This window comes from Saccopteryx leptura, chromosome 3 (assembly GCF_036850995.1).
Source record: "Saccopteryx leptura isolate mSacLep1 chromosome 3, mSacLep1_pri_phased_curated, whole genome shotgun sequence".
NCBI classification, from domain to species: Eukaryota; Metazoa; Chordata; class Mammalia; order Chiroptera; family Emballonuridae; genus Saccopteryx; species Saccopteryx leptura.
This window is the reverse complement of record NC_089505.1, coordinates 157,525,523-157,553,180: the sequence shown is the minus strand read 5'-3', so window position 1 is coordinate 157,553,180 and position 27,658 is coordinate 157,525,523.

Sequence of the window (27,658 nt, the reverse complement as noted above, 5' to 3'; positions counted from 1 at the left end):
ATAATGAAATAAAGAAAAATAAAATAAAATTTAAATTAAAAAAAAAGGAAATTATTCCCCCCCCTCCTTTTTTCCTCTCCTGTCCTCTCCCCTCTTTCTTGAGAAAATCTTGTGGTGAACTGTGAATTATATTGTACTAAATAGAACAAACAATACCTGTAATGGAGGGCCTGAATTGGGGAGAAGTAATAAAGGGGCAAAAGAAAAAAAAAAGGGTGTATGGACCCACAAAAAACAAATAAGAAAAAAAATTGGGTCAAGAATAAAATGATTTGCTTTTAGGTGTTGGTTGACTCTGCCTCTCTGTGGGATAACACGGGCGCACACTCCCGGGGCATTAGAAGGAATCTCTCGCCCACTATCTGCGTGTGCTGACCCGGAGATCAGGGAAAATGGCTGCCCCGCTAGTCTTCTTTATCTGGGTTTGGTGCAAGTGTTAGCAAGTATTGCCTGGGTTGCCACAGGAACAGTTTTCCCTCGGCTTGGATCTCTCTGCCACAGCCTGGATCTATTTACCCTCTTTGCCCGCCTCAGTTTCTATATTCTCAGTTCCCAGTGAAAGCCGCCCTGTTTAGGTTAGTGAGGAAGGCGGATCATTTCTTACTCCCTATTTCCTTCAGGGTTTGATTATATATTTAGCCTATTTTTCGCTCGACCATACCTTCAGGTGTATTGCAAAACATCTGGAGGCTCCAAGGATAGGTTTTTCTGTTTCTGATTGAAGATCTTGTTGAGTTTTGGGGGAGATTTATCGGTATCACTTCCTACCATGCCATTACTCTGACATCATCTCGTGACATGTTTCAAGATCAATAATTAGGGAGCAGCATGGACTCTAAAAAGGCAGACAACAAAGAGACCTGAAAGAAATGACTTAGAAAAATAACCTGGCCAGTCAGTGGCACAAGGGATAGAGCATTAGTCTGGGATGCTGAGGATCCAAGTTTGAAATCCCAAGGTTGCTGGCTTGAGCGTAGGCTCATTTAACTTGAGTAGAGGCTCACCAGCTCAAGTGCAAGCCCACCAGCTTGAGCTCAGGGTTGCTGGCTTGAGCATGGGATCACAGATGTGACCCCATGGTTGCTGGCTTGAGCCCAAAGCTCACTGGCCTGAAGCTCAAGGTTCCTGGCTTGAGCAGAGGGTTATTGGCTCAGCTGATGACCCACAGTCAAGGCACATGTAAGAAAGCAATCAATGAACAACAAAGGTGCCGCAACTATGAGTTGATGCTTCTCATCTCTCTCCTATCTCTCTTTCTTCCTGTCTATCCCTTCTGTCTGTCTTTCTCTCTTGTGCACTAGCATACACTAAAGAGAGAGAAAGAGAGAAGTAATTATTTAAGATTAAAATACTTTTAATCTTAAAAAAGTATTTTAATCTAACTAGAAGAATAATTGTAGATGGAGCAGCATGAGGAATAAAGGATCAGAACAGGATTGGATTATACCCTAGCTTGTCAATAAAGTAACATAAATTAAAGTTATTTTTATGTAAGGTGATGTGTAAGGCCATCTATTTATCATAAGACCCATTGTTCATTTTGTTTTCTAGCTCTAGGTGGCTATAAGGTATTATATTTATATACTTTCATCCAAGAAGATCTGTTAGTTAAAATATTCTTGGAGTCATATGGCTTGGGTTAAAACATCTGTGCAGGATATTAGATAATATTAAGGCATTATTATTTATTTTTATAGGTGTGATAAAAATATTGGGGTTATGTTTTTAAAAGTGTTCTTATCTCTTAGAGCTAGTCTCTAAAATATTTATAGTTAAAATATATGCTATGGGAATTTGCTTCAAAATAAGCCAGTGGATGGTGAGAGTGTAGGGATTTGGATAAAACAAGATTGCTTGTGAATGGGTAATTATTAAAACCAGACGATGAGTTCATACTATTATTCTCTCTACTTTTTGATTTCTTTGAAATTAAAGAAAAACAAACAAAAAAAACCCCTTATTTCATCATAGAAATGCTCCATGACCTTATACAAATTACTTAATGCTCAGTTCATTATTTATAAAGAGAGAAAGTAAGAGTTACCTGACTTACAGGATCATTTCATTCTTGAGTTCAGATGCAACTAACACATGTAGAATGTTGCCTGTCTCATGAAAGATGTTGCATAAATACTAACCTTTAAAAAATATTCTTCATCCCATATTTACTTTTCTAAATTAAACTTTTTACTTGGGGATAATTGTAGATTTACATGTAGTTGTAAGAAATACTATGGATATAACTCCTCTATTTATTCCCATTTTCTCTCAATGGTAACATCTTGCACAACTATAGCACAATATCACAACCAGGATTTTAATATTGATACAATCATGATACAGAATATTTCCATTACTACAAAAATCTCTCACATTGCCCTTTACTGACTATACCACTTCTGTCCTCCTTCCTAACCCCTGGCTGCCACCAATCTGTTCTCCATTACTATAATTCAGTCATTTTTAAGAATGCTATATAAATGAAGTCATACTGTATATAACATTTTGGAATTGATTTTACTTTTTATGCAGCATAATTCTCTGGAGAGTCATTCTGATTGTTGTGTATATTAATAGTTCATTAATCCTAATTACTGAGAAGTATTCCATGATATGGTTATTCCACAGTTTCTTTAACCATTAACTTTTCACTAAGAATATCTGGTTTATTTCTAGTTTTGGGCTATTATGAATTAAGCTTCTTTAAACATCTGTGTACAGATTTTTGTGAAAACAGAACTTTTCATTTCTTTGAGATATATACCCAGGAGTACAATTGTTGGGTCATGTTGTAGTTTCATATTTAGTTTCTAAGATACTGCCAAAATGATTTCCAGAGTGGTTTTAACATTTGAAATTCCTAACAGCAATGAATGAGTGATCCAATTTTTCCACATTCTTTCCCGCAAGAGTTAGTGTTCTCACTATTCTTTTATTCTAGCCATTGCAATAGATGTGCAGTAGTAGATAACTGCAAATTTAATTTTTTTAAAGATATTTTGATACGCTTTTTTACCATATGTATATTCTTTGCAATAGAATGTCTGTCCATGTCTCTTGTTCATTTTCTTTTTTTTTTTTTTTTTTTTTTGCATCCTTCTGAAGCTGGAAACGGGGAGAGACAGCCAGACAGACTCCCGCATGCGCCCGACCGGGATCCACCCGGCACGCCCACCAGGGGCGACGCTCTGCCCACCAGGGGGTGATGCTCTGCCCCTCTGGGGCGTCGCCCTGCGGCGACCAGAGCCACTCCAGCGCCTGGGGCAGAGGCCAAGGAGCCATCCCCAGTGCCCGGGCCATCTTTGCTCCAATGGAGCCCTGGCTGCGGGAGGGGAAGAGAGAGGCAGAGAGGAAGGAGGGGGTGGGGGGTGGAGAAGCAAATGGGCGCTTCTCCTATGTGCCCTGGCCGGGAATCGAACCCGGGTCTCCCGCACGCCAGGCCGACGCTCTACCGCTGAGCCAACCGGCCAGGGCCCATTTTCTAATTGGATTGTTTATTTTTCAATGTGAGTTTTAAAAATTATTATTATTTATTTAATATTTAAAACATATGTATTGTACAATATTAAGTGCCAGATCCTATTTTAGATATATCAGTGAATAAAATATTGATCTCAGCTTTTATGAAAATTACATTTTTTAGGTGAGAGGAGGGGAGATAGTGAGGTGGACTCCTGCATGCACCCCAACAGGAATCCACCTGGCAACCCCTGTCTGGGGCCGATGCTCAAATCAACTGAGCCTTTTTTAGCAACTGAGGTTGACTCTTGGACCAACCGAGCAATACTTAGTGCCCAGGGTCATGCTCGAACCAGTCGAGCTAAGTGACTACAGGACGGTAAGAGGGAGAAAAGGGGAGAGGGAGGTGGAGAGAAGCAGATGGTCACTTCTCCTGTGTATCCTGACCAGGAATCAAACCCTGGATGTCTATACACTGGGCTAATGCTCTCTCCACTCAGTCACTGGCCAGGGCTCTTATCAGGGTACATTCTATTATACACCTGAAACCTATATAATTTTATTAACTAAAATCACTTGCAATAAATTTAATAAAAACATTTAAGAAGGTACATTCTAAGAGGGAGAGAGAAACAATGATATATATGGAAAACGTTAGAAACTTACTATAGGAAATAAATTACAGCAGAAAAGTGGGACAAGGAAATCACAAGGAGATCATGGAAACAGGCTGCGATTTCAAACATTTCATCATGCTTAAACATATATGGATGTGTAGGCAAATTTGTCTTTTGAATAATAGTAAGGAAATGTAAACATTAAGAACAAGATTACTAATGTGCTACAATGTTATCCCCCACTTTAAAAGTGGCTTGTTACATTTGTAGCATGTATAAAGAACTATAGATAGGGTTTATAACTAAGATTTATTGAATGCTAAGCACCAATAACTGTATTTGACATATATTATCTCAGTAAATTCTCAAATGAATGTGCATTTTATATTGCTAAATGTGTTTTTTAAGTTATTTACATACTCAAGACCTCACAGCTTTTCTCATTCTATTTGGTAATATCAAAATAATCAGAATTATTTATATAATGCATTTTGAAATACATATATACATACATATTTATTTCTGTTTCATAAGCCTCTTTATTTCTAGATTTCAAAAAACCTTACGGCAATTGCATTAACTGTCGCAAACACTTTTGCCAGGCATTTTTATCCCTTTGTATGACTGGTTTCTTCATATTCATGTCTTGGTTTAATCAAGACACTGCAGGCTTCTAATCAACAATCCATGCTATCTCAATTATTATTTTTTTTTAATTTTTACAAAATTTTTGCAGAGGGCTTCTTGATAGGTTATTGTCCTATAACTATGCTTGACCATGCAAGTTTAGTTCACTGTAATATTCTTTGTACTTTTTTTTTTAATGAACAAACATGAATACCCAAACTATTAATAGTGGCTTAACTCTATGTAGTGACATTAAAAACATTTCATATTTTAATGTTTAAAACTTCTACAATATTGCTCATTAAGTCATGTATAAGGTTATTCATTAAGTTAAATATTTTCCTAATATTTGAATATTTCCTCTCAACTTTCTCGTTCCTTCCATTTATGACCTCTTTCTTGGCCTATTTTCTAAAAAATATTGTCCTTTTATAAGTCCTTTCCCAACATTCTTGTTTTAACAGATGATTCGTGATTTCATTTATGTTTAGTCAAAAACTGACTACAACTACTTTCAGAGACCAGCATCCATGCATTATCTCATGCCTTGGCCAATTGATTTGTGCCTGGCCACTAAGCTATAAGCCCTTAACTCTTAGGGCTTGTTCTCAGCGTGAAGCCTATATTCAATTATATCATGGGTTCAATGGGTCCAAAATAAATTTTCTTTCACTAAGATATTGACATTGAAACATTTTGGATTTTGGAAAAAAATAAAAAAACAAGGCTCATTTTGACTAAATAAATAAAAACACTGGTTGTTTTGATTATGACTCATTTAAATTTGGGCTTGGGAACCATTTGTGCTTCTGTACAGAGAAAATGATTATGTGTGTGACCTACCCATTTAGGTTAGATTAAATGTTGTTGTTTTTTACATTAAATTTATTTGCCCAATGTCAGACCAGTATTAATTGAGATTTACTCTTATCAGTAACTTGTTCCCCCCTTAACCTTGGTTGGAAAAATCTTCTTGTACTTATTCTATTATATTATCCTCTCCCTTACTCTACCCTTTAGTATATCATTCTCTATTTCTCAGTTTGAGAAAGTAACACTTTCAAAGTTACATTCATTCCAAGACTAACTCTTCTATGATTGGGTTCGTAATCAGGCTATCATTTTATTGCCTGAATTTTTCCTCAATAAATCTTGTTTTCCCACCTCACCCTTGCTTCCCTCAATCTAGAGCTACTCAACTTCCTGTACAAAGGCATGGCATGGCATTCCATGTCTCTCCTTAGTCTTGTTATCAATTGCTGAATGGAACCATCTCTCCATAAAAATCTTACTAAGGATTTCTCTACAAGTGACAGTATAAGGCTACTAACATTAGAAATTTTCTAAGATTAAATCATCTATTATATGGAAGACTATAGTTTTTAACCAAAGTATCTGATTCCAAACTACATGCTTTCTTTACTTTGTTATATTGCCACAAGCTAATTTAGAGACAAGAAATGTGGCCAACTGCCTCTGTGGACCAACTTATATGGGTTTAAAATGCTAAGATAACATTAGGAAGATGGAAAAAATTCTATTTCACAGAGTTCTCTACAGGATAGCATTTCATGTTGTTGGGAGAAATTTTTGATTAGCCCTCTGCAGTGCTTTCAAGAATGGGGTATGCAGAAGTGGAACCGTGGCTAAAGTTTCACAATGGAGCAGATTCTACTATTAGTCTTCCTTTGCACTAATTCCCCACACAGAAGTCAACCATTGTTTTAACTTTGCAGTGAGCAAATACTTAAGGAATATCAGTTTGAAAGAAGAAAAGTGACTAACTTACTGATGACTTTCCTAGTGTGCCTTATATTCAGCTCTGTAATTTTTATGTCATGAGAAGTTTTATTCTGAAGAAATGTACCCATGTCTACATTCCTATTCAAGCATTCTCTCTCCTTCCCCCAAATTGAAGTGTTTTGGCCAAAATGAAAGGTTAAATAACATTAAAAACAGATAATCAGTAATAAGATATATGGTATATGTTTGACGTTCTCCAGAAGATATGTTCTTGTAAGCTTTATTAAGAATTCATAAACATAGATAAAAGTAAAGTGGTTACCAGGTAGAAGAAGTTGGGGAAAGGGGTGTTGGAGGGAGGGGAGTCAAGAGGGACAAATGCACAGTGACAGAAAATGATTTGACTTAAGTGATGGGTACATAACACAATCAACAATTCAATACTATAGAAATGTTCATCTGAAACCTATGTACTATATATACTCTTATTGATCAATCTTATCACAATAAATTTAATTTTCTAATAAATTATTTTTAAAAATATAAGTGCTATATACTGTTAAAGATCACATTTGCAGAATTAGATGTTGGCATTGAGAATGCTTTAACTTCTTCCAGGATGCTAAGAGCATGAATATTGGAGTAGAACCCACTTTCAAAGATTTATGGAAATAGTAAGAGTATGATAAGACTGTGGGAAAATTTTGCCAGATTAGACTTTTGTCTCCAACACAAGTTTTTTACACAAATATGGGAAGAAAAAATGACAATCTTCCTACCTTAGAATAAGACTAGCCGGAGGAGTGTGATAAAACAAAAATATTGTAATGTTTGTGGTGGACAAAACCAAGGTTTATTTTGCTATTAGAAATAGGTCACACTAAACATATAAAGACACATTTAAATTCACTGACAGATATTCAAATACAGAAATATTAAAGAAATCTCATTAGCACATTTGTAGGAGTGGAAGGAAATTCTGCATATATATGTAAAAGGTATTGCTGGAACAGGTCTGAATATTCAGTGAAGTAGTAAAAGACCATTTTTGAAAATTTAGCCTGAAGTCTTTTATAAGTAAAGTACTAAACTTTGTTATCTACTCCTAGAAGCCTACAATAAAAACCTTCACAGCAACCATAGCAATGCCCAATGTTCCCATTTTCTATTTTAGTAATAATATTTTCAGTCACAAAAGTCAGGTTGAGGCCCTCAAGTAAAATCTAGAATTGAAGTAATTGCATAGATAATTTAAACTAATATCTTCCCTTATCTGAGACTTTCAAATTACTGAGATTTATTTTGATGGGAATTGAGTGAGTGATAACCACCTTCTCAAAACATAAGCATTATTTGCACTTTTAGTGACTACCTACCAATAGCATCTTGAAAAATCTCTCCTGTGCCTCCATTTATTTATTTCCATATTTTAAAAGGGATTTTAGAGAGAAAAAGAATTCTACATTTCATGCTCCATTTCCAAAGGCACACTGTGACCTGAAACTAAAAGCTGACAGTTTTGCTGCACACCTTTGCCCATTGACATTTAACCTGACATAAGTGAAAACATATTTATGGTGAAATCATCATAGTAAATGATGATAGAAATTCTAGTAAGTATGGTAGTTTGATTCCCAAGGTTTCGTCTAACACCTGAACACAAGATAATATGCATAGCATAATATTTTGATTACTTATCTTATTAGAGGGAATTCTCCTTAGATCAAATTTTAACAGGATTTGGGTTACTTTGACTTTATTGGTAGAGAACACTGCACTCTCAATAACTTTTCCAATTTTGGTAATGAAAGTATTTGGGTACTCACACTTGTACCATTCCTTGAACTCTAGCCCATTAGTTTGCTTGTACCTCATAAAATGTTAACTTGAGTTGTGTGCAGTAAGGAGACTAATAAAACACCATATGTTTGGTGACTAAACCATTAAAAAATGTCCTAGCACCTCTTTTATAATAGTCTGTGACATATAGGAATTTCAGATTTGACTGTTTATAACAATAAGGATGAAATATTCTTTCTTTTCATTATAATTTGTTATTCTTTGAGAGAGAAAGTTCTCACCCATGCAAGAAAAAAGAAACACGCTTCTGGTTTACCAATTTATTTTAAGAAATAAATTTGGAGAAAATTCTGCTTATTTTATTTCCATGCCTTATTAATCTTTTTAGTGATCAACAGGTGATTACTACAGAGAGCCAGAGAACAAAAACAGTGTTGCATTTATCTTCAGTGCTTAGAAAATAGAAAGCTCTTCATAAAAGTGTGTAAACAGAAAGTCAATAAATGTTAAACTACGTAGCTTTTTAGGTACAGTTTCTTTCACGTAGCAAATTTGGACAAGAAGAGCAGAATTATACTTAAAAAAAGATAAAAAACCTACAAGATAGGAGAACTGAAGGATTTCAATTAAAAATTTAAATTAGTCTACTAATCATGGCAACATTACCAAACTAAACTAAAACCAGTAAAGAGAAGAATCTATTTAAAACCAGACATGCCCAAACAGAAACAAAAGAGTAAAAATAAACCTAGAATAGGCAAAACCAAAGAAGTTTTCTACTTCTACTCAATATCTTTTGTTCCATATACTGATGGGGCCCCTCTCCTGAATAAATGAAAGCAAAAAACAAACAAACAGACAAACAAAACAAAACCCGTCAAAACACCAAAATAAGTGAATCTGAAATTACATGGTAAGCATGTTTCCAGAAAAACCTAGTCATTATATCATAACCATATCAAACCTTCTCTCCATAAAGGCACCCAATTTCAGTTTCATTTGATGAATACATCTCAATAGCAGTTGGAGAACAGGTATATATCTGTTTGGACATTTTGGTGATCAAATATCCCCAAGCTACCAATTTCTCGGAAAGAAGAACATTAAACACCGGGGATGCATGCTGTGATTGTGTGATCTATGCGGATGGTTAGATCTTGCTGCATAGAAAGTGTGTAGAGTGCTGGAGAGTAGAAGGAAAGTGATAGTTTAAATTTTGAAAATAAAAAGCATGGTTTCTTCAAATTGCTATGGACTTTTTATCCCTTCTTATGATCTAAATCCCCACATTCTACTTAGAATGTTAGTCAAGCTCCTCTTTCTCAGCTGTCTTGGGTAAATAAATATTTGAGAGCCCAATTGATCTCTCTGCTGTGCAGCTAAATAAAAGAGAAAGCAAGTTAAAAATGAGTAAGCACAACTTTAAAACCCATTATTTTTTGTGGCAAAATCTCTTTGTAAATATGGCAATTGCTGTATTAGATTTAAGTATTGAGTCATTTCATATTTTAGCTCAGCCTCCAACTCACTATTAAAACTTAATATTAAATCAATGCCTCAATTTCACCATCTGTTTGCATATGTTAAAGATACTAGATAGGAAGTGAGATATGAAGATAAATATTTATAAAGAGATTTGTGACCCTTTGGTAAAAAATGAGATTTTGAAATATTATTGTAGATATTGGGGAGAAAAAAAAGCAATGCAAATGTCCCAATTTTGTAATATTGACAGTTTTGTGGTTTAAATCATAACTTTTAGATGCATTCAACTTTGCACTAAAACTGAGATCAATGTAATTACTCTTAAACATGATAGATACAACGGTTGTGATAATGATGCTCTTCGATTCCTCCCTTTTATATGATATTTGAGAGATCACTTAACTTACTCAATGACATTGATTTGGCAATAAACTAAATTTCCATACATCATTCACCTCTTCATAAAGGTTACAAGAAAAGTGGAAAAATAGATCAAAAGAGACTGAAGGCCTGACCAGGCTGTGGCACATTGGATAGAGCATTGAACTGGGATGCAGAGAACCCAGGTTCAAAACCCAGGTCTCCAGCTTGAGTGTGGACTCATCTGGTTTGAGCACAGCTCACTAGCTTGAGCCCGGGGTCACTGGCTTGAGCAAGGAGTCACTTGCTCTGCTGTAGCCCCCCCATCCTCCCAGTCAAAGCACTTATGAGAAAACAATCAATGAACAACTAAGGTGACATAACAAAGAATTGATATTTTTCATCTCTCTCCCTGTCTGTCTGTCTCTGTCTGTCCCTCTTTCTGTCTCTCTCTGTCTCTGTCACACACACACACACACACACAAAAAGAGACTGAAGGAAGTCAATAGCTAGGCATACAGTGCCATAGCAATATCCGCTTAAGGGATGAATCAATATAGTTGAGCACTGTTTATTCCCCTTGTTAAACAAGAGTAGAGAGAGAAATCTCATTAGTAGATTTCACAACATTCATATTTTTATAACTGTATACATCTTTATAAAAAGAAATATGAGTTTTCATTGAAGTATGAATAATTTGAAATGCATAAATTTGCTCTTTAAACAAAATGATCCTCATATTCAAACATTTGGAAATGTCACCTCTTAAAGGCTAAGAATATTGCCCTGACCCTGTTCAACTTTGAATGTATTCTGAGTCAACAACTCAGAGCAAGTCATGTGCACCAGTACCAACTCAAGTGGCCTATGAAGAATGGGGTCAAGAGCATGCCATGTTCTTCTGTAGTCCAAGGGTTGCTGTACAAAGTTTCACTGCTTTTGGTCCTAGTTTAGCAGAACTTTCTGTAAAAACCTGGAATAAAGTAGAAAGTTAAAAACTTATATTCCTTAATGTTCTCTAAGCCTTCTTGATTATATTATTATTTATATTCTGACCTCAAACTGTATAAATTTATTTTTGGTCCTATTTAAACTAACAGATTTGTAAATTACTCCTGTTGCAATAGCAATTATGTTATTTTTCCATTTCAACATTATTTTGAAATTAGGTTTCAAAGGAGTGTTTCTCATTTGATAAAGAGAATTACATCTGTAATAAATATAGTAAATCAGTATAGCTGCCATGTAAATAAAATGGGGACTTTGTGGTATCTATTAATTTTCAAGTGCTGCTGTGACATATCACCATGAACAGATGGCTTAACACAAATTTACTCTTTCATAGTTTTGTAGGTCAGAAGTCTGACACAGCTCTTAGTGAACTAAGAAAAAGGTAGCTGCAAGAGCTGGGTTTCTTCCTGGAAACTGTAAAAGAAAACCTCTTTCTTTGCCTTTCCCAGCTCCTAGTGGCCACCTGCAATCCTTGGCTTGTGGCTCCTTTCTCCATTTTTAAAGTCAGCAAAAGCTTAAGTTCTCCTCATGCTGCCATAGTTCTTGTTCTCTGCAGCCAGGAAAGGTTCTTGCTTTAAAGGATGTATGTGAAAAGATTGGGCCCACCTGCATAATCCAGGAAAATCTCTCCATGTCATGTTATTTAATATTACTTATATCTGCAATGTCTCCTCTCCTTTGTAAAGTAACATATTCAAATATTCTGGGAATTAATGCATTGGAGACCATTATTCTCTCAACCACTTAGTAATAAGCACATGTTGTCCAGACATCACTTTAATCTTTTAAATAATTGAAAGTGTCATACACTCTAATGATTATGCAGCCTACTTTTGCTGCTAACCATTTGAATTTTTTTAACCGCAATTGTACGGAGAGTTTTTCAACATTTCCAAGCTAATTTCAGATTTCTTAAGTTAAAAAGAACCACTATTATTTAAGTACTCCAGCTTTGAGTTTTTCCAATTACGATAATAATAGACAAATGAATTATTTTAGAAAACAAGCATATTGTGAGGATGCATTTGAGCATTACAAAAACAGAAGAACTGGGTTTTGGCCTGGAAACGCCATGCACTGTGTGATCTTGGGCATGTCTCATAAGTTCTTCAGGCTGCAGGGCCTCCCACATGAAATGAGTAAATTAGATAATGTAATCTTTAAAAACTCTTGAATTACAAAGTTCTGTAATATCATCACTTCATGAACATTATTAGTTTCTAAAATCTGTCAGAATTCAAAGCTATCACCAAATGCTTTCAAGATCATTAATGATAAAGTCTAAAACAATTAAAAAGGAAATCCAGAACCGAAGATTCAATATATGATCAATTTTAGCAAAACAGGTATATGACTTATCAACATAGGATAAAGACCAATTATTTGGTTACTATTAATTTTGATTAATTTTAATTAAATAAGCATTTTGAGCAGAATTAGGGCTTATGTCCAGCATTCAACTCTTTGAAATATACACATTTGTATATTTTTTTGTCTGCTGGTTGGCTAAAAGCTTTAAAAATATATATTTTATTTAAGAAATAATTTTTTTAAAGAAATGGTTGTACATGAAAAGAAGTTTAGAATAAACATAAGAAGTTGGCCATTTAAGAAATATGTCAAATTAGAGTGTAGAAAAATGAATATTTACTGAAATATTTTAAATTATTTTTATATAACTAATACCTCTGTCTTGTTTATTTTTTCACTGTAAAATAGTCCAACATTATATCAAAGAATAATAACATTAAACCAGAATTCTAACCTACTTAGCAAAATCTGTCTCTGTGACCCGAAACAAAATTCCTTTGTGATTTTCCTTGAAAATTGCTGTTATACTTCCTGATGTTCTCTGGGCTGCCCAGGGGGAGTTACGTTACAAACTAAAAACAATAAAGTAAGTGAGGTAAAATTATATGGCTTAGTGCATAAATTCAGAAATATTTATTCAGAATTCTGTAGTGATGAGTTCCACACAGAGCCAAATCTACTGTTAACACTTCATAGGGCTGTGGTGTCCCAATACTAACAACAAGGTGATCGTTTCCCTCAGGTGTTTCACATTTACAATATTTTCTTCCAAATCTATCTTGGATCTTGATCGGCTTTTGCCCTGAAAAACACTGGCATAACCTGTACTTCAGTATCCATGTTAGTCCAGTTTAACCACACAAAATTGAGGATTTATTGTTTTGGATTTCTTTTTGACATGGCACATATGACCTTACATTATTTTTTAATGATTGCTATTTATGTTATATTTATGCCAATTAAATGGTAAGTTTACTTAAGGCTGTGACTCAGCTGTTATACTTTTATGTATTGTTAGTATCTGAGCAGATGCTTTTTAAATTGGTCAGTTCCCATTCTGAACAGTTAAGTTAAAAAATACCTTTATATCCTTATAACCCTAGAGTTGGAGATAGCACTTCTGGAATGGTGAAGCAAGATCCTCCATAAATCCCTTCATAAAAAAGAATTGAAATATTGGTAAAAATCAACTTTTTCAAACTCTAAAAATGAGCCAAAGATCTGTGAAATATGAGGAGTGTTTATTCAAGAAAAACTGCTGACCTTTGGTAAGGACAACAGGGTTTCTGGTGTTATAATTTTATCTCTTCCCATCCCAGCTCTGTAGAGCTCTTAAAAACCAGCAGCCTTGCAACCATAATAGCAGTCAAAACCAGATACTTTGCACCTATCAGAGGGAGAAAACCAGGTTTGGACCTCGGATAGGTTCATTCCTAAAGTATTGCCTCCATTTGACCTATCTGACCTCTTCCTGGTAAAGTCCCATTCGTAGTGTGTGGTCATTATTTTTTCTTATTGGGAACTTCCTTTACAAAAAGGACCTCGCCCCAACCTGTTTTCAGAGAGCATTCAGCAAATATTAACATGGCATTTGCCTAGGCTGCTTCTAATTTAAAAACTTACTAAAAATTAACAGTAATTACCACAAAGTGATACTGGCCTAAGAATATATATATCAATATGTAAAGATCAATGAAACATGCTGCTTGCACACTCAAGGAATATGCTAAAATAAAGACATTAAATGTACACTTTAAATGGGTAAAGTTAATGGTATAATACATTGATAAAACTGCTAAAATAAAAAATCTTGGTCTAGTTGGTCTGTCCTATGAAAGCTGGTTCTTTTACTTAATAACAAAGGGGGATAAGCACAGCTACTGATCAACACTGGGCAAAATTGAATAGGATCCTTAACTGAAATGTTAACGAAGTGTTAATTGGAGAAGAGTGTATTAGGATGCAAGTTTTGTGAGATCAGACATTTTCAATGAGGGTGTCATATTTCACTGGGTCTTATAAGATTCTTGTAAGATTGATAAATTTTGATATTCAAAGAAGAAAGGTAAGAATGATCCATAAATATGGGACTATTCAGATGGTAAGATATGAGGACTGCTAAATGTAGGTATTCTTTTTAGAAAGTGAGTAGGCTAATTTGGCAGATATGTTGAATAGAGAAAGGTACTAATTTTAGAGCTAAACATGAAAAATGGTTTTCTACCTTGAAAACCATAAGGTAGAAAAACTAGACTCTTAGAAAAAGAAATGCATTTTTATCAATAAGGCATAAGAATAATCTAGATGCAAAGAAAGAGTTATAGGCATCCATTTTCTTTACATTTCTAAATTCTTTAGAATAAAAAGACAGAAAAGGGGACCCTGGCCAGCTGACTCAGTGATAGAGCATCTGCCCGGCATGTGGAAGTCCTGGGTTCAATTCCCAGCCAGAGCACACAGGAGAGGCGCACATTTGCTTCTCCACCCCTCCCCCTCTACTTTTTTTCAGTCTCTCTCTTCCCCTCCTGCCGCCAAGGCTCCACTGGAGCAAAGTTGGTCTGGTTGCTAAGGATGGCTCCATGGCCTCCAACTCAGGGGCTAGAATGGCTCTGGTTGCAACGGTCCCTGGTGGGCATGCCAGTTGGATCTTGGTCAAGTGCATGTGGGAGTCTGTCTCTCTACCTCCCCTCTTCTCACTTCAGAAAAAAAAAAAGACAGAAAAGGGAAAAGTATCATAAAACTTAGGAACTCTCTAATATCCTAAATCACTGTCATCAGATCATCTGTTGAGAAAACAGGAATTATCATTTAATGACCTGTGGAATAGACTGGAGAAAAGAGCATGAAAATAAAGTAATAGCCCAATTTGGGAAGACAAGGATCACCCATTATTAACTTAGAATTATACAGCAAAAGAAAAGTTAGTTATGCAGCAGACATATTTGTGGTGTAAAATATGGTTTAGTCCTGTGTTTGTAACACAGTTTGAATTCCACGTTCATCACATAATATGTGTCCATAGCCAAGCCACTTAACCTTGTAAGCCACCATTTGTACACATGTAAAATTCTATTATGATATCAACTGCTCTATGTGTTCTTAGAGGCATAATGGCTTAACACAATGCCAGGCTATAAGTATAATTTAAAATAGTCACACAGATTACTAACTGTCCTTGGTAAAAGTCACAATTTCCAGTCATCATATACCAAAGATGTCACAATACAAGCTGTAGGAAAACAATTCCAAGAATGAGATTATTATCAGAAATGATCATCAACTTCTAAAGGCAATCATTTCCAAATACCCTTTTAAGCATAAAATGTAAAAGTGATCCTATTAAAATCCTAAGTAATATGCACTATTATCCTTTCTGGTGAACTTATAACAGTGTCCTAGCCAATGCAATAATAAAGAAAATGGAAAAAATGTGATAATTGGAAAAGAAAACAAACAAACAAAAAATTCTTTTCAGTTGCCATGACTGTTTACCAAGACAATTTTAAAGAGTTAATAGACAAATAAATAAATCTAACAAATAAATTTGGCAAAATTAACAAATGCATATCAATATCATTCCTATACTGTCTATAAAATATAAGAACTATTAGAAAAAATTTACATTCATAACATCAATGAAATTTATATCTAAGACTAATTCTAAAATACATTTTTCTTTATCAAATTAAAGATTATAGAGAGAGATAAAAGCATCCAAATATATGAAGATATTTCCAATCAGTGAACAGAAAAGTAATTTTTTTAAAGATATCAAATCTGTTCTTCAAGTTAGTCTATAAATTATTGTAATCTCAATCAAAATTCCTACAGATTTTTTATGAAACTTTGTAAGACAATTCTAGAATACAGATACTAAACAACAAAAATAAACAACAAGAAGAAATATTTTTAATTATACTAAAGTGAATTCCTTACAGGTAACTAAAAATTTTAAGTCCTTAAAAATTAAGACAGTGTGCTATTTATTCCGAGATAGATGGGCAGAACAGTAACTTTAAAAGATGCTAGAAGTTTGCACTTACAAACCTAGATATATGATGGGAATGGCACAGGAGAAAGCCGCAACTATTCAGCAAATGATTCGATAAATTATTTATCTGTACTACATACCATACAATTAAAATCATTTTAATTGTAAAGTAAAATGGAAAATTTTTAACTTTTAGAATAACCTAGGGAGATATCTTTTAAACAGGTAATAGAGAAGGATTTTAAAATGAGTCATAAGCCACAGCTATAAAGGAAAAATAATATATTTATCTACTTTAAAAAAAATAGTAACAAAAAGAAAAGTGATGTTAGTGCACCATAAACATAAATATGGCCTGGGAGAAAATGTTTCAACATCATATGACCAACAAAGGCACAATATTCAGAATATATAAAGCACTTCTATAAACCAAAAACACAAGACATCTAATAAAAAAAAATGGGCAAAGAATTTGAAGGGCATTTCACAGATAATGTTGACTTCTCTTGTCATTAGAGAGATGCAAATTTAAAAGTACAACATTATATTCATGATCTTGGAAAAGAACATAGATCAGATGGAGAGGATATGAAAAACAGACTTATATACCCAGAGAGTAGACATGTAAGTGGATAGAGCCATAGTAGTAAAGAATTTGATAATCTGAAGAAAAATTAGAGTATCCACATCAACTCAATTACTTCACTCTTAGAAAACTCAGGGTAGCATTTTTTTTTCTTTTTTTTTCTGCAATAGAGACAGAGAGACATACAGAGACAGGCAGATAGGAAAAGCATCAATTCTTTATTGCAGCACCTTAGTTGTTCATTGATTGCTTTCTCATATGTGTCTTGATCGGGAGGCTACAACAGAGTGAGTGACCCTTTGCTCAAGCCAGTGACCATGGGGTCATGTCTATGGTCCCACACTTAGGCCAGTGACCCTGTACTCAAGCTGGTGATCCTGCACTCAAGTTGTCGACCTTAGGGATTCAATCCGGGGTCCTCTGCCTCCTAGTCTGATGCTCTATCCACTGCCCCACCACCTGGTCAGGCAGCATTTCTATAAGGAAACACAAACAAGACCATTCATTACAACATTATATACAATAGTTCAAGATATGAAACACCTATCCTTCAAAAGAAAAATGATAAGTAAATTGTGACAAATACACATGATTAAATATTATAAGGTATTACATAGATCAAATCAGAACATACATCCACATGGATAAGTTTCATAAATACAAAGTTGAATAAGAAATAAACTTAATTTCTAAAACAATACATATAGTGGGATATGATTTATTTAAATTTGAGAACATGTAAATCAACAATATGCATCATTACAGCTATACAAATATATAATAAAATGTAGAAACATACACCAAGAAATGGTATACACCAAATTCAGGATGGTGGGTATGTTGGAGAAAGGAAGGCAAAGTGAATTGCAAAAGTATGGATATGAAGTTTCCAAATATATATGTAATGCTTTATCTTTAAGAAGATCTGGAAAAAATATGGCCTGTGTTAATATTCTACAAAGGCTACTATTGAGATACCATCTTTTATTAAATTATTCTTCATACTTTTGGGTATTTTGAAGTTTTTTATAGTAAAAGTAGAAAAGAAATTAGGTGAACTTTGAGATTTTGTGGCAAGGAGAAAAGTAGCAATAAAAATATACAAGGAATTTTAAATACCAAGAAAGGTAGTTGCAGTTCTTAAGATGAACAACCCCTCCTACTCCAACCCTCACCAAGAAATAAAGATTAAAAGAATGATAAATTTTGGTATTTTACATGGTCTTGCTTTGATCTCTAGTTCTAACTTTAAATTCTTAGTTTTATTATATTCTTCTTTCAGAATGTGATCCAAACTCTAGCATCTTTATTGGATCTAGACTACCATAAAATTTTTTTAAATATGCAAAATCTGGTTTTATAAGCATTAAGTTGGCCATGCTTTAACCAAATGGAATGTGGTAACAACATGCCCCTTTATAGCTTACAAGGATTAATAAGATGTTTTAAAATTTTCAAATGTAGATAAAACATGTATAATATACTTGAGGTAAGTAAAAAGTATTTTCCTTTGAAAAACATTGAGCCAGATAATTCAGGGGACTATTTCATTCTCTGACGAAATGAATATATACTGAAGAAATTGGCTTGGTAGAAAAGCATCACTATAAGTGATAAGAAAAATAGGTTCTGGCACATTGAACTGGATGAGGAAAGTGCATATTTATGCACCTGCCATGAGTCATTTGTGTGAGACTGTTCTGTGAATGTCATTTGGGATCAGCTTTAATGCTGAAGTTTTCCAAATTAAATATATATATATTTGAACCATTCTATGACTTAAAAGGGGAAACTACCAATTTTGATTATCTAAGCATAGAGCATATAATGTTGTTTAAAGTGACTTATCACTTGGAAAGCCAGTGAATGGAGTGAATGAAGCAGAAGCCAAATTTAATAAGAAGTAAATTAAGTTCAAAAGATACAACAAGTATTAGGAAATAGTTGTGATGTGTTGTCTCCAAAGATCGATTAAATTAAAGAGAAAAAGGACATGCAATAGCATTGATGCTGAAATCAGAAAACTAACAAGATAAGAGGCATGTGCCAAGTGCAATTAGCAGCCTGTCAGAATTCATGGAATATATAATGTTTAATCCCAAAGCCCTTGTGAGGTCTGGCCTCAAAAATGACATCAAGGGAATCAAGATTCATAGCCCACAAACACCCTAAGGTACAGAAACATGTGTGTTATCGACTTGAACTGCTTGTTTTGATGTAAAAGAGCAGATAAAACTATTGATGAAATATGATTTGTTCTATATCCTTAGAAAAATAACTTTTTAATTGTGCAGTGGAAGTCCTGGAGTGTAGAAATGATTGAGGAAACCAGAAATCTTTTTTAAGTTCCTTTTAAATTTATACTCTTACACCTATTGTGAAATAAATACAAAGCAAGATAAACATTTTGTAGTGGCATTATGGAGCTTAGTTTATAAGTGCATAGAAGACATTGAATAAATTCTCAACAAAAGTTAACATTATCTATTCATTTAGTGAACACCTTTACAGCAATTACAATGTGGCAGTTTCTGATGTAAATGCTTTAAAAATACAAGTTTGCCTGATTACTGTTACAATCCCTGTAGTTAGATATCATAACTCTCATTTGAAAAAAGGGAAACTGAGGCAAAATAAACTTAAGTAACTTATCCAAAGTTACACAGCTGAATAAATAATCTTATCCAAATTCATGATTCTAGTCTTTTTTCTCTCTGTCTTTCTCGCAAGGGTTTTGGAAAGAAATGAAATGAGAAATGGGTAGAGATGTACTAGACAGAAGAAAAACAGAAGATAGATATCCCTGAGAAAAAAAGAGAAACAAAATTCCTTCTCCCTTCTGGAATTTTTACAAAAGTTTTACTTGTGGTCCATAATAGTAATCAAGAAAGCAAGATACCCAATTGTCATCCTTAAAATTATTTTAATGTAAGGCTGAAAAATGAATGCAATAACTTTAAAGAAGGGAAAAGGGAAGAAAAGCTTAGCTCTTCTTCTGTCATGGTGCAAAATATCAAACATTCGGAATAATGGACATTAAGTGATGTGGGTTGGGATTTTATCGCATTTCATTCTCAATCATTGAATTATTGCCATTAAAATAATTTTATTTGAAAACTTATTATTATAACCCTAATGCAATAAAGGTTTAAAAGATCTGGCATATGGACTATAAAAACACTGAATATTCCAGAAATTATACACTGTGAAAAAACCAACTTACCCATAATATTCAGAATCTCTCATAGCAGTAACAAAAAATACAAATGTCACAAAAACCTGTATTAATCACACTCAGTGAGTTTCTCTCTACTCTGTGCTTTGAGATTACTGAAGGAGTTAATAAATGTAGTTATTGCTCAAAAAACAAACAAGAAAAAACAAAACTGACAACTGACAGCACAGTATGTCAGCATTCATGCATAAGTAAACTAAGGAACAATTCAAGAGTAATATTTAGTTTGATGTTAATTGTACATAAAGCCTGCAGAAATTGGGCACATCTAGAATGAATAGAATTGTTTCTTTAAGGAAATAATCTAAGTATTGGAGGAAGTATTGAATTTGAGTTAGAAAGAATGAGAGGCAAGATAAAAAGAAAAGTGAATATGAAGAGAAAACAGTTTGGAGTGTGGGCTCTGGAATTTGACTTTCTGAATTCTAACACTATATACACTAACTTGAATAAGTAGTTTTAGAAATTATTTATTTATTTTAGTGAGAAAAATTAGAGAGAGAGAGAGAGAGAGAGAGAAAGAGAGAGAGAGAGAAGGGGGAGGAGCAGGAAGCATAATTCCCAAATGTGCCCAGGGTTTTGAATCAGCCACGTCAGCATTAAGATCAACGCTTTTATCCACTGCACCACCAAAGGTCTGGCCATTGAAAATGTAATTTAACTTTTGTTTCTCATTTTTTAAATAAAGGTAATAATAGCACCAGTTTCAAAAGATTTTTATAAAGTTTAAAAGAGTTCAATTTAATATTGAGAACCAAGAACACTGACTGGCAAGAAGGTATTAGTAAATGTTAGTTGTTAATATTTTTATTATTTACAGAATAAATATGAAAGAAAGAAAGTTGTGAGATGGATATACAAGTTTTTAACACTTGATTCATAATAAAAAAATTTCATAAATATCAGCAAATTAATAATCATACAACAGAAACTGTAAAAAACTAGAAGAAATACAGTAATTTTAGCAAATATCAACCTAAAAGAGTATCAACAAGGAAATGCTCCTTTATACACATTGTGTTCACTCCACTCAAGTTCTTTTCCCTTCATGTGAGATGAGAAGCTCTGTTCAGAGGTATAGAAGGAGGAAGAAAGGGGGAGGAAAGATTATAGGACTAAATAGCTAGTAAACTTGAACAGTGCTGAAATAGAATATCCAAACAACTGTCAAGTGTATAAGAAGTGTTTTTTATTAACCAGATGCTACCAGGGCGGAAAAAACACAGAAGAGTAAACCCAGCACGAGACACTGCTTTGCTTTGACAGGTCTGATTTATGAAACAGATGATTTGTTATTTATTGATCAGAGACTGATTCTACTCACAGAGTTAAGAAGAAGCTTGATAAAAGGCAATCATGCATCTCATTTGGTTATGAGCAAAAATAGTGTCTATTGGCTTGCTGTGTCAACTGACTTTGATGGTACAACATCCAGATGTTCAACATGTGCAAACTTCAGACACAAAACAAAACAGAACAAATTAAAACGATCTCTCTGCCACAAAAGAGAGAAAAACATTCAAAACATGCCCCATGGAAAAAAAGAGCTCATCAGAAACACATAATATAGTCTGAAATGTATTTCTTAATAAAAAGATAAGAAAGATTCAGTGAATTGGCTTTTAGTCTCTCATTTATTTGATAATTATTTATTGAGGGCTCTCCGTGTTTAAGTCATTGTGTGAAGTTCTATTTTGACATTTAATATGTTCTATATGCAAATGCATAGTTCCAGGAAATTACTAATTCAAATAAAATTTTACCAATGTGCTCAAAGCAAGACTGATATTTTTTCATAATCCACAATAACAAAGCTCCTATTAGGTTAATTATTTTTCACTTTTGGTATCATAATACAGTTGCCATTTTCTTTCTATTCAGGAAATTCCTTCAGCTTTTTATTCTCCCTGATCAGTCTAGTGGAAAGTTACAAATAACTGGACGTTGAGATAAGACATGACTCCTCAGTCTGGAAACATGGAAGATTTTATATTCTATTTAATGTACTTTAAATATGATGCTAAACTTTGCACAACATCATGTGCCACATGATGATTTTGTATTTTTCCAGAAGTTGTTATTGATTAAAACCAGTAAGCTCTACTTTGTCACTTGAGGATTCATGGCTTTTTCCCCCTTTCCCTAAGTAGTCTCTAAAATCAGAAAAGAACAGCTTATCATCTGCAGTTAGGTGTTAAACTGTTTCTTTTTCCAACAATTTTTCTGGGAATGACCTCATTCAAGATGCAGTGGTAAATAAATTAGAACGTAATTTAGCGTCTCAATTCATTTGCACTTGTATTAGACACAGATTTTCCTTTTCTCCTCACAGTTGTCTCAGAAATAGATGGTATTAAGTTATCACCTTTGGCCTTTCTGTTTAACAAAACTTGTTCAACAAACACCACATCTTGGGAAACACAGTCATTATCACAATAAGAGCACTAAGTTGTAAAGCTAATAGCCAAGACTCTTGACGCAATTATAATGAGCTGCCACATTCGCAGTACTGTCACAGAGAAGGCTGTCTTCAAAAGCAAACTGTCCTGGACCAGAAATTCACCAGTTTGTTTGTCTTGATTTTAAAATACAGTGGAATATGGTACACAGTGCATGGCCTGCAGGCGTCCCCAAACTATGGCCCGCGGGTCGCAATGCGGCCCCCTGAGGCCATTTATCCAGCCCCCACTGCACTTCTGGAAGGGGCACCTCTTTCATTGGTGGTCAGTGAGAGGACCACTGTATTTGGTCTGAGGGACAGTGAACTGGCCCCCTGTGTAAAAAGTTTGGAGACCCCTGGTAGAGAATGAGACAAACTTGGATTTGATTCTCAGTTCGGCCTCTTAAAGTAACATAAATTGCCCTCTCTGAATCTTTTTCTTCTACCTGTCAATTTGGGATTGTGATTCTTATCCCTAAAGTTTGCTGCATTGATGTTGAGTTTAGACCCTGTACGATTCTAATAACAAGATGATCTTATGACATGGTTAGTAACATGGTAAGTATTTAGAAAGAAAGATCTTTCTTTCTTTTGACTTTATCAGGTTATGAAGATTAACGGGCAAAGTTCAGTGCTTCAAAGAAAAGTCAAAACAATGAGCAGTTTTCAGTGCCATCTTAAACAGCATTAGTTTTTATGGAGGAAAAGACTGCCCTACAGCAGTCCACAGTTTGAAAATAAAATCACTCTAACTTTAGAATTTAGTCATTGACTCTGGAGAATAAAATAACACATATCCAATTTATTTGAAAAATTTCTAAAGTTGTATGCAATATTGTTTGTTATTTTTGTAGTTCTAGTACAATCAATTTGCTGGTAAATACAGAACACTAAGTGTTACCCACCTTCAAAGTATTTACTGAGTACCTACTTTGTGTCAGACAAAGGAAGATAACGCTGTCTTTTGAACACTGTGACACATTGCTTAAATTATGGCATATCCAGACCTCTTAACTGAGTATGCTGTTTATAATATCATCATTGGAGCACCAGGGGGAAAATACCAATTATTATGGGCAGGATTGCAGTGGTGACCTTTTCTTATGTTACCTCATTTAATGTTTACAATAATCCTATAAGGTCAGTGTTACTTACTGTCACATTTTACAGATAAAGAAGTAAAGTTCCTTAAGGTTAAGTTTTACATTTAAAATCATACAATTAATGGCAAAGCTGAGCTTGAAGTCAGGTTAAGGCACTAAAGCTAGATCTTTTTTCATCAGGCTCAAGAACAGCTGGATTTCCAATATTGTGAGAGGAAAGCCAGGTAACAATACTGTTAGATAATAAGCGCCTGAAATTTCAGGAAATTTATTTATTTATTTTTTTATTTTACAGAGACAGAGAGAGTCAGAGAGAGGGATAGACAGGGACAGACAGACAGGAACAGAGAGATGAGAAGCATCAATCATTAGTTTTTCGTTGCATGTTGCAACACCTTAGTTGTTCATTGATTGCTTTCTCATACGTGCCTTGACCGCGGGTCTTCAGCATACTGAGTAACCCCTTGCTCAAGCCAGCGACCTTGGGTTGAAGCTGGTGAGCTTTTTCTCAAACCAGATGAGCCCGCTCTTAAGCTGGCTACCTTGGGGTCTTGAGCCTGGGTCCTTCTGCATCCCAGTCTGATGCTCTATCCACTGCACCACCGCCTGGTCAGGCCTATTTATTTATTTATTTGTTTGTTTGTTTTATTTTACAGAGACAGAGAGAGAGTCAGAGAGAGGGATAGACAGAAACAGACAGACATATTTCAGGAAATTTGAAGGTAAAATAAATTGAAGAATAAAATTATTTTAAACTAGTCAGTAATGCTAATTAAGTTAAATCTATCACTCTGTGCTTCATATTTCAATTATACTTTTTGTTCCCTTTTTTATTGAATTTGTTAGGGTGACACTAATTAACATAATTATACAGGTTTCTGGCCATTATACTTTTCTTTTAATTTATTATAAAAGTAATTCCTGAACATATGGCCTTTAGAAAAGTATATCAGTTTAATAATCAAAAGTTCATTGACTATCTCTTAAGTGTACATTCAGTAATATAACATTTAAGTTTTGGTTATTTGAAAATGAGAACAAGATCTTTATTTTATAAAATGTGAAGTTTTTCTGGGTTGTGAATTATTTTAATGTGAGTGATCAACATATGGGAGTGAGTCACTGACTAGAAAATGTGTGGCATTGTTTCCATTTGCTTCCAGCGGCAAACATGTTTTCTGGAGAATATTTTCACAGTTGGAGTTGTTAAACTTATTTGAAGTCCTCATTGCAGATATCAAAGATAGATGGACACAGTATAAGGTTAATATAGATTCTATGGAAGATGCAATATAAGATGAAGTATGGGCCCCACCATCAGTAAACTTTCCATGTAGAAATGCACAAAATTTAAATTTTGATAAGATATAAACAAAATACTAAAGCTACAGATATTCTTTCATTTTTCAACTTTCAACTTATTTTCTCATAGAGCCTATTGTATTCTTCCAATTTAATTTTTACATGCTATCTCTTTGACTAGAGCATATTATCTTTCAGGGTAAAATTCCTAGAAGGATAGATGATACCACATCATGCATTTTGAATTCCTCAGTTTTTAGCATGGTCTGAATAAAGAACTTGATAGTCCTTAAATGGAATAACATCAGTGTGTATTTTCCTTTACCAATTGGCTTATAATTTTATTGAAAATAGAGACCATGTCTAAAGTACATTATATTTCATTTTAAATTTCAAGTTCTGGAATAATTTGCAACATATACTGTGTTTAGTAATACAGTCCATCAATCACAGCTGTTGAGAAGACTGGAAGATTATTAAGGATGTACAATCCCCATTCTTGCGTCCCTCTGTGACTTTGAATTAATCATCTGATATCTGTCTCTGTATTTTAGTTTTCTTTCCCCTGAAGAGTTAAGAAATGCAAAGCTGAGAATTGTCCAAATTATTATTAAGTTTTAAACTTTTTATTACAAAATAGTGTTTTTGAACACAATCAGGCCATTATTTGTGTACTCCCAGTATCTAAAAGAGCCTGAATTTGTACCTAGGGAAAACAACAATTTTAAAAGACAAGTTTAGTTTTAGTTCAAATCTTGAACAATAGAAAACAAATGAGTATAAAGAAGTCAAAATGGCCAGAAAGTTTCATTTGTCATGCCACAATGTTCTGCTCCCAAAGAAAATGTCACAAAATGAAGCATTATATTTATATTCCTGAGAATAATATTACCATACAAAAACTGATCCATATTTAAACTATTTATGAATTTGATCAAAGGGAAAATTTGAAAATAACTTTTCACTAAGGAAAAGGACAGATTCTGCCTCCGGGTAAAATATTCATTTTTTTAAAGAACATATTAACCAATACTAAAAGAATAAGTAATATTTTTCTTAAGGCATAAATTGGCATTTCCAGTAACTATTCTATAGATGCTTGGTGGAAAATCTTTTAAATTCTCAGGCTATTATTAAATATTACCTTAAGTGAGAATCACACTAATCTAAAACATACATTAGATGTCAAATTAAACCAAAACAATGTCATTGCAAATTCAAAACATGGCCAGAAAAGCTGTGGCTCAGAAAGCACAATAAACTGTCATGGGGGGAATTCTATACATAAAGCAGATCACCAAATCTGAAAAAATAATACAAACTACAGAGGCAGCTCCCTGACAGGTTTCTCCCATTTTAATGAAACAAGTTGCAGTGGAAAACTTAAAAGATTAAAAACTCACAACAAAATAACTCCCATACATTTTTCTTAGGGCTTTCTCCACAGCACCAAATGAAGTAGAGGTTTGGCAGTTCTCCCATAATGGAATAAGTGGAGACATTCAAGCTAAAAAGGACATCAAGGAACTTGAATTTTTTAGATTAGCTTGAGCTAGATTTTTTTATCTAGCTTGAGCAAATAACCCATGTATCAGCTAAATGTCCAGTTCTTGTTATACCTGGTAGACATATACAAATCCCAACTACACTTAGCTCTAGATTAATATTCAATTTCCAGAAACACATTCTGCTTCTGCAATGATCTGGCAATAAATTCCATTTTACTATACTAATGTTATTTTTCATGGTTTAAGAAAATCTATGAAAGATATTAGAAAAGCTCTTTTATACTAAAATTAGTACCTTTATTGCACACAGCACATTGATTGGTTTATTTGAAACAGTTCCACTAAAACAGCTCTAGGATATCTATATGGAGAAATTCATTGCTATGTGTAATTGCCAATGGTAAAGAAAAATACAATTATATCTTTATCATCCACTTGCTCAGAAAGAAGACATGTTTCAAATCCGATAACTTTAAAGATATACATGATTTCAAAATTTTTATCTAAAATAGTTCATTTTACTTAATTAGAAAGCAAATTATTTTTGCTGATAAACTAATGATTTAAGGATTTTAGAAACTTGGCTTGTATAATGATAATTCACAAGTTATTTTTTTTTAAAATAATTTTATTTTTTTAATGGGGTGACATCAATAAATCAGGATACATATATTCAAAGATAACAAGTCCAGGTTATCTTGTCGTTCAATTATGTTGCATACCCACCACCCAAAGTCAGATTGTCCTCTGTCACCTTCTATCTTGTTTTCTTTGTGCCCCTCCCCACCCCCTTTCCCTCTCCCATTCCCCCCTCCCCCCCGTAACCACCACACTCTTATCAATGTCTCTTAGTTTCACTATTATGTCCCACCTACGTATGGAATAATACAGTTCCTGTTTTTTTCTGATTTACTTATTTCGCTTCGTATCATGTTATCAATATTGTTTTTAAAATATTTCAATGATCACATAATTTTATATTTTTATTGGAAAATATTAATTTTCACAGTGTCCAAGAGAATTGTTTCTTCACCTATAAGGCAAGGTAGGAATAAGAAAAAAATAATGAGTCATTTGCTA